At 31.6% G+C, this 8,232-nt stretch overlaps 1 pseudogene; it reads right to left on the bottom strand.

Annotated features, from left to right (window-relative positions):
- Nucleotides 1-203: 203 nt before the first annotated feature.
- LOC125856946 (uncharacterized) lies at nt 204-7,980 on the bottom strand (annotated as a pseudogene).
- Between the last annotated feature and the right edge of the window lie 252 nt (nt 7,981-8,232).

Here is an 8,232-nt window from a genome sequence, read left to right as displayed (position 1 = left end):
TAGACGGAATGGTGATAGATATTGGCAATAATTACATGATTGAACAAGAGCTTTATGAAAGATTTTATTGTAATGAAGTTTACAACCTCTTGAATGATTAAAAATATAACGTCTTGAATGATTAAAACTAAATGCTATGTTTGCAGGATGGATCCTTCTTGGATAACCAAGGCTAGAGGAAAAGGCAGTTATACTCGCGGAAGGGGAAGATCATCCCCAAATTCATCAAGATCATCATACACATCTTCATCATCTAGTACTCCAATTATACAAAAGGGAGGAATGAGTTTATATAACTTAAACTCTAGAGCACAAGAAAAAACTTCATCATCAATACATCTGGAAGATAATCCAGAAAGTGATCCATTATATGCTAAACTACAGGAGTTTCTAACTCAAAAGCAAGGTGATTCTTTTGCTTCAATCGCCAAAGAAGAAGTTGATGATATCAAAACANGCACAAGAAAAAACTTCATCATCAATACATCTGGAAGATATTCCAGAAAGTGATCCATTATATGCTAAACTACAGGAGTTTCTAACTCAAAAGCAAGGTAATTCTTTTGCTTCAATCGCCAAAGAAAAAGTTGATGATATCAAAACATATAAAAAGGTAGAAAAAAGAGAAATGATATTTCTCTTAGAAAACTTTGACATACAGAGAAAAGAAGAACCTTGGAAGATATTCCAGAGGTATTTAGTTAATGGGCTTTATTTCCCAGGTGAGTCATACAAAACTCGGAAATATTATGAGACTCTGCTAATAAGAACAGGTGTTGAATTTCAACATTTTTCAGGATATAATACAAGTGAGAATGTTTATAACTTCTCTAAAATGATTATAAAACACGTCATTCATATTGAAGATTGGGGTATTTCCTCAATGACTGAAAGACAATTCAGTTTGAACAAAGTCATGGTAAGTTTTACCTATTGGGATTATATTTAGGCATTTAATAAAGTTCTCTGTTATAACAATGAGAGGCATAAACATACTTGGTTTATAAAAGTATGTGCCAAGATATTTGCTAACCCTATACCAAATTGATTTTTAAACTGGTGGTCATACCACGGGCCAACCATAAAAATATTGCCCGAATTATTTCTCAAGTTATACAAAAAATGGATCAAGATTTCCCCAGATCTCAACAAGTTATATCATCAAGAACATATTTGTTATTTTCAACAAATTGAACATATATACTTTTTTATAGAATTCTCTGTTCCATGGATTCATAAATGGGTTCCGGAAGTAGATTTCACCGAGGAACAAATCCCTTGCCTATACAGAACTTATTATAATAATTTTTGGGACAAGTTGATGAAGAAAGATCCTCAAATAAAGTCTTTATACGGACAAGAACTGTTGGATCTAATAACAAAAATCATAAACGATTATAAATTGATTCCTAATAAAGGAATTATGACTGATGACTCAACCTCCATAAAACATATGGCTAGAAAAATTTCTAATCATGATGAAGGAGAATAAAATGATATGATTATGAAGTATCTAGAAGAAGTAAAGAAAAATATTCTTCTAAATATAAGTCATTACGCAAAATCAGATTTATCAATGTGTAGTGAAACAAGTGAAGATATGCACGAAGCATAACCATATGAAGAAGAAGCACCAATGGATGCACTGAAGAAAGCCAAAGATTTTTTGGCAAAATTAAAGGACAAGATGTAAAAAGAAGTGTAAAGCTTATTCGCGTCGGTAGCAGGCCCGCACTACTGTAGCAACACTGTTCACCCACAATAAATACACTGTTCACCTAAAATAGATACACTGTTCACCTACAGTAGATACACTATTACCAGGACCCAGATAAGGGCCCAGTATCCTGTACAAAGATGCTTTCTTTTTTCTATAAATAAGTTTGTTTTTCTTTAATTGAGGGCATGTTTTAGAAACCACCTCTTCTTGTTTACGTTTCTCTCTCTCTCTTGTAAAATCTTCTAAGTATTGTAAGCTTGCTGGACTTTGTTCAAACTGAATTGTCTTTCAGTCATTGAGAAAATACCCCAATCTTCAATACGAATTATGTGTTTTATAATCATTTTAGAGAAGTTATAAATATTCTCACTTGTATTATATCCTGAAAAATGTTGGAATTCAACATTTGTGCTTATCAGCAGAGTCTCATAATATTTCGAGTTTGTATAACTCACCCGGGAAATAAAGCCCATTAACTAAATACCTCTGGAATAGCTTCCAAGGTTCTTCTTTTCTCTGTATGTCAGAGTTTTCTAAGAGAAATATCATTTCTCTTGTTTCTACCTTTTCATATGTTTTGATATCATCAACTTCTTCTTTGGCGATTGAAGCAAAAGAATCGCCTTGCTTTTGAGTTAGAAACACCTGTAGTTTAGCATATAATGGATCACTTTCTGAAATATCTTACAGATGTATTGATGATGAAGCTTTTTCTTGTGCTCTAGAGTTTAAGTTATATAAACTCATTCCTCCCTTTTGTATAATTGGAGTACTAGATGATGAAGATGCGTATGATGATCTTGATGAACTTGGGGATGATCTTCCCCTTCCGCGAGTATGACTGCCTTTTCCTCTAGCCTTGGTTATCCAAGGAGGATCCATCCTGCAAACATAGCATTTAGTTTTAATCATTCAAGAGGTTATATTTTTAATCATTCAAGAGGTTATAAACTTCATTACAATAAAATCTTTCATAAAGCTCTTGTTCAATCATGTAATTATTGACAATGTCTATCACCATTCCGTCTATAATTTTCCATAATATAATTTCCTTTAAATCTCTATTAAGAGGAATTGCCTTCAAATTTGTAACCAAATCTTTATCAGGAAAGAAGTCAAGAAAACCCATCAGAAGAAAGATATTCTCTTGATAAGAAGTCTGGGAGGGAATTATCACTTCCCTTTTTATAATGAATTTCGAAATCAAAAGGGGCTAATTGTGCCTGCCACCTAGCAAAAATTAACTTAGACGCATCATGTTTAAAATATTTATCAAACATATACTTGACTGACTGACTGAGCATCAGTTTTTATCAAGAATTTTTTATTATATAAATCATCTTGAAATTTTAAAACGCACTTAACGATAGTTAACATTTCATGAGCTACCTTTGCATATTTTTTTTAGCATCGCTCCATTTTTCTGAATGAAATCGAATAAGATATTCATTTTTATCATGCGGATTAATTTGCTTCAATATACCTTTATACCCAATATTAGACGCATCTGTCTCTACAATCTTTGGCCAAGCAGGATTAGCAAGGGTTAAACAAGGTAAAAATTTAACTCTTTCTTTAATAGTCTTTACAAGATCTGTGAAACTATTAGTCCAAGGCTTCTTATGATCCTTTTTTAGCCTGTCATATAACGGAGCTAAATCTCGAGACAAATTCTTGTAGAATGGGAAAATGAAGTTTAAACTTCCCAGAAACAGCTGCAATTGCGTCTTATCTGTAATAATATCAGGGAATTTTGATGCGAATTCAATAGATCGCTGAATAGGAGTCATTTTTCCTTGACAAATCAAATGACCCAAAAATCTAACTTCTGTTTGAAAAAGACTTATTTTAGGTTTAGATATGACCAAACCATTTTGAATAACTATTTTCTTAAAAATGTCTAAATGCTTAATATGCATTTCAAGAGTCTTTGAGTATACCAAAATATCATCAATATAAACTATGATGAAATCCAAATAGGGATTAAAAATATCATTCATTATCTTTTGAAATTCTGAGGGAACATTTTTTAATCCAAAAGGCATTACATTCCATTCGTACTGTCCAAACGGACAATTAAATGTCGTTCTATATGAATGGTCTCTAAATATTTGAATTTGCCAATATCCAGATTTTAAATCAAATTTTGAAAAGATATTAGCATCATATAATCTGGTTAATAAATCTCTTTTATTTGGAATAGGATATCTAATCCATTTTAAAAATTTATTTAAAGGTTTATAATTTATAACTAACCTGGAAACACCTCGTTCTTTTTCTGCTGCGTTATTAACATAAAAAGCAGTACATGACCATGGTGATTTTGGAAGGCTTTATCAAACCCTTTTGTAATAAATTATCAATTTCCTTTTTGCAGAATTCAATCAATTCGGTATTCATCTGACAAGGACGTAATTTGGTAGGAATATTTTCCTCAGAGAAATCATCTTCATATGGAAGAGTTACAATATGCTTTTTCCGATTCCAAAAGACACTAGGATGATCAACACAAATATGAATGGCCATTTTTTCAGAAATGAGTTTAATCTTTTCCTGTACTTTAGCAGATTTTAAAGTATCAAATATATTGATACTAAATATCTCAAGCTGTAAATAATCAACATGCTTTTGTTTCATTTCATTAGAGCATTAATATCTCTAGAAATAGGCTCGGTGATAAAAGTATAACTGATATCTTAATTTTTATAAGTAGCAGAAAATCCTTTAGCATTTATATTAGTAAAAGGATAAATTGCATTTATAAAAGGAGTTCCTAGAAAATAGGAGGGTATAACTGATTTTTTACTAAGAAAAAAAAGTGAGGAATACAAACTTTATTCTGGCAAATACGAGTATTAGATAATTTATACTTTATATCTAAAGCATGACCAGATGCAGATTTAACCATATGAGTTGTTTTTAAAAAAATATTTAGTAGGTACAAGACCTTCTTGAATGCAACTCACATCAGCGCCATTATCAATCATAGTAATGTTAGTTATAGAAAAAGTATTATCAATTAATATAGTACATTTAACATACCATTTATGAGCTGTAACAATTTGCATCATTCCTAAAAACATATTTTGTTTCGGATCGATATTCAAAGTGTTGGCAAGAGTATTTTCTTCAGCAGTAGATTCGTCAGCCTTATTTTTTCCTTTGCTATTAGCAGACTCAATCTGAGTAAGACGGTTATCATAAATAATATGATTTTGTTTAAGAAATTTAATTTCTTCTTTCAAATGTTCAATTTCTCCTTTTAAATCATCAAAACAGGTATCACGAATAACCATGATTTGTTTAGAAAAGAGTCTATTATGAACTTCAGACAAGGAGTAAGGAGCAGAATAATTAAATTCATCTTTAACCTCTTTATCACTAGGAATACTAGTTGAATAGCTAGCTTTACTAGCAGCCAATTGAATGATTTTTTCACGAAGAGTATTATCGGTAACTTCCTTTAGAAGTTCTATCACATTGTCTGCAGTGATAGTAAACATATTCATATCTTCGAACTGAGATTGTAGCTTGTAGAAATCATCATGTTCGCAGTGACAAACATCACCATGACATTTGCAAGCATTATTCAAATCTTGATGAACCTTAGAAGACTCAGGTTGCTCAACCTCTGTTGCATAACTTGCTTCAGAATCATCATAATCTGATTCTGAACCAGAAGTATATAGAAAACTATAAATCTTCTCTTGAATATCATCATCAAGTTCTAGAGTCTTAAGCTTTTCTAGCTTACAATTTGGACCTATATGCCCAAATTTTCCACATTTATAACACTTAATCTTATCAAGATCTCACCATGATCTATTCTTGGTAAATCTATGAGATTTACGATGAGCCCTACGCTCATCTCTTTCTTCTCTAGTCCTTCTCCTAGATCTTCTTTTCTTATGATGAGATCTATGAGATTCTGATTTAGAAGTTTCTTGGTTAGTACCTTTAGAAGCATCTGGTAAATCGAACTGAGTACAAAAATCTCCCAATTGAGACTTTTCTCTAAGCTTATCCATCTTTAGCTGTCTTGAGAGTTTTAACTCATTGTACAAAATTATGTCTTCTTGCGTACAAGCCCCAATAAGCTTTCCATAGGTAAAATTATTATAGGGAATAATTCCTTGCGGATCTCTAAGAGTCTTTTTCACTCTTTCTGCAAATAAAGAAGGTTAATCATCAATAAATTTGGCTTTCCAGAATTCTAAGCCATTTTCGGAAAGTTTCATTACCCGACTTAAATAAGTGTCTTTATACCATCTAAACTCACCTAAACATCTAAGACCATTTAGTAAAGATCTAATGGTTTCATATTAATTGGTAAATCCACCACTAAAATGTTCTAGGATGGTCAAGACTAAAGTATAAACAACGTTTTTTGTAATTTTAACTAAAGCAAATCCTAGGTTATCAACTCCTTCGGCCGTAGCCTTAGCGTTTATGACTGCTGCCTTTGCATCAAGGGTCATATAATTATCCCACCAACCTCTTAATTGACCCGTAAAACCTGCAATTATCATTTTGCAAATAGTCCTGTCCATGTTATTAACGCTCTTGCAGATGGTAGCATACATAAGCATCCTATGAACTAAAATAGTTAATTGTCTATCAGTCAGACCATCGAGATTCCATTCATAAATCTCGCTTCCACTATAAGAGGTGTTGTTTGATTCCAATCTCTTTCCTTTATTAAAACATCTTGAGGAGTTGGTCTAGGATAATAGTAAGTTTGCATACTAGGTTTTCTAGCATACGTATTACCACTATTCTTCTTTAGATAACCATGAAGTTTATTAACTTCAATTTCCACTTGTGTCTTGAAATCGAAAGTGACTTCCATTTCATCTACAAAATCTTCAGTGAGGCTAATCAGTTTCGCACTTGCACCAAATTCTGAAAACTTTTTATCTAAAAGGCTTTCAAGATCATGAAGAGGTCTAAGAATAAAATCCTGAATCTCAGGAGGTCTTTGAATAGGGACATCGGGTTGTTTGGATGTAAAAGCCTGTTCAGAGACTTGTTTCGCTGATTTTAACTTGTAATAAATTTGAATAATCAAATTAGTTAGAATATCTAACTTCTTATCTAGAGAATAAATATGTTCACCAATGACTTTAACATACAAACCCAAATAATTATTTTGAGAAATAAGTCGGTTAATTTCATTAATACTTACTGCGGCCACCTCATTATCAATAAATTTATGAAAAGCAGTAAAAGTAATACCAGTATTATTTGGTAAAATAAACGGAGCTTGAGGAGGATAAATGGATTGAATAATTTTACCTGATTCATCTTTGTAAGATCCTTCAAGAACGTTGATGAATAAGGTAAATAAGTGGTTATAAACCAAGGCACAAAGAACATAATATGATTATGTAATGCACAAGTTTCATAAAACTCTTGAGAAATATTATTTAAATCTTCTTTACTATAAGTGTCAAAAAACCAAGTTTTAAACCGGTTCCATTTTTCATTTAAAAATTCATTTTGAATATATTTTTTTGCCAGTGAACCTGAACTAAAATCAATTTGACATACTCTCATCATTAAGCATCATTAAGATTAAAATCCATCTCGAATACAGAAGGAATATCTTTATCAGAAACATCAAATGATTTATCATTTGTTTGAACAATGTTTAACCGAGGATCAATTTTAATATTTTATTTTTCTGCAAATATAACTGTTGATAAAGTATGCAATGAAGCAGCTCGATTTCTAGCTGGACCATAACAAGGTTCTATCGGAGAAATATGTTGAATAGCCAGTCTTCTATCAGAAACAAAAGAATGTCTACTATAAGGAATACTTTTTTCATCAAACTGCATACAAATTTTTTCATCGAAATTTTGACTAATATGAGAATATTCAGAATTGGTGACAGCATCTGTCCGTTGTTCAGGGGGTATAACATAATCTAGAATCCAAGTAGTAGGAAAATTAATTTCTTCCCATTTTATAGGTCTTCTAGTAGTGACCTTAGATCTGGCGAAATTAGTTTCTACTAAAATAGTTTTATCAGATGTATTATACAACTTACATCTAGGATTCAAAGTAGCAAGTAATTTAAAATAGATTCTATAAGACAAATAGATTAATTCAGAACCAGCTGCATAGTTATAACCATGCGTCTTAACATTCAAAGTTAAAACATCTAAGATATTAGAATCAGTCAAAGATAACTGCAAATTTGGCTGAGCATTAAGATAAACTGGGCCATAGGCCACTGTAGATTCTATCGAACCCATCAAAGACTGTCGAAAATTAAGATTTCTCGCGTCACGAAGAGCAGCTAAGAAAGTTTATGGTAACCCTTTAAGAGTCAAAGGCTTGAAAGCAATTTGAACCATGCCAATATGTAAGAATTTATATTGATATTTATAAAATTCAATATCACGCTTATTTAATAAGCGAATAGTTTGTTCTGACGAGTTTAACGCCAAAGATTGCTCAGTTGTTTTAATCAACTGTTTATTTGAGATTTTATCAAACCAACCATA

This window comes from Solanum stenotomum, chromosome 1 (genome assembly GCF_019186545.1).
Source record: "Solanum stenotomum isolate F172 chromosome 1, ASM1918654v1, whole genome shotgun sequence".
Classification (NCBI taxonomy): Eukaryota; Viridiplantae; Streptophyta; class Magnoliopsida; order Solanales; family Solanaceae; genus Solanum; species Solanum stenotomum.
Note: the sequence above shows the minus strand (reverse complement) of the source record. Positions and strands in the feature narration are given on the sequence as shown.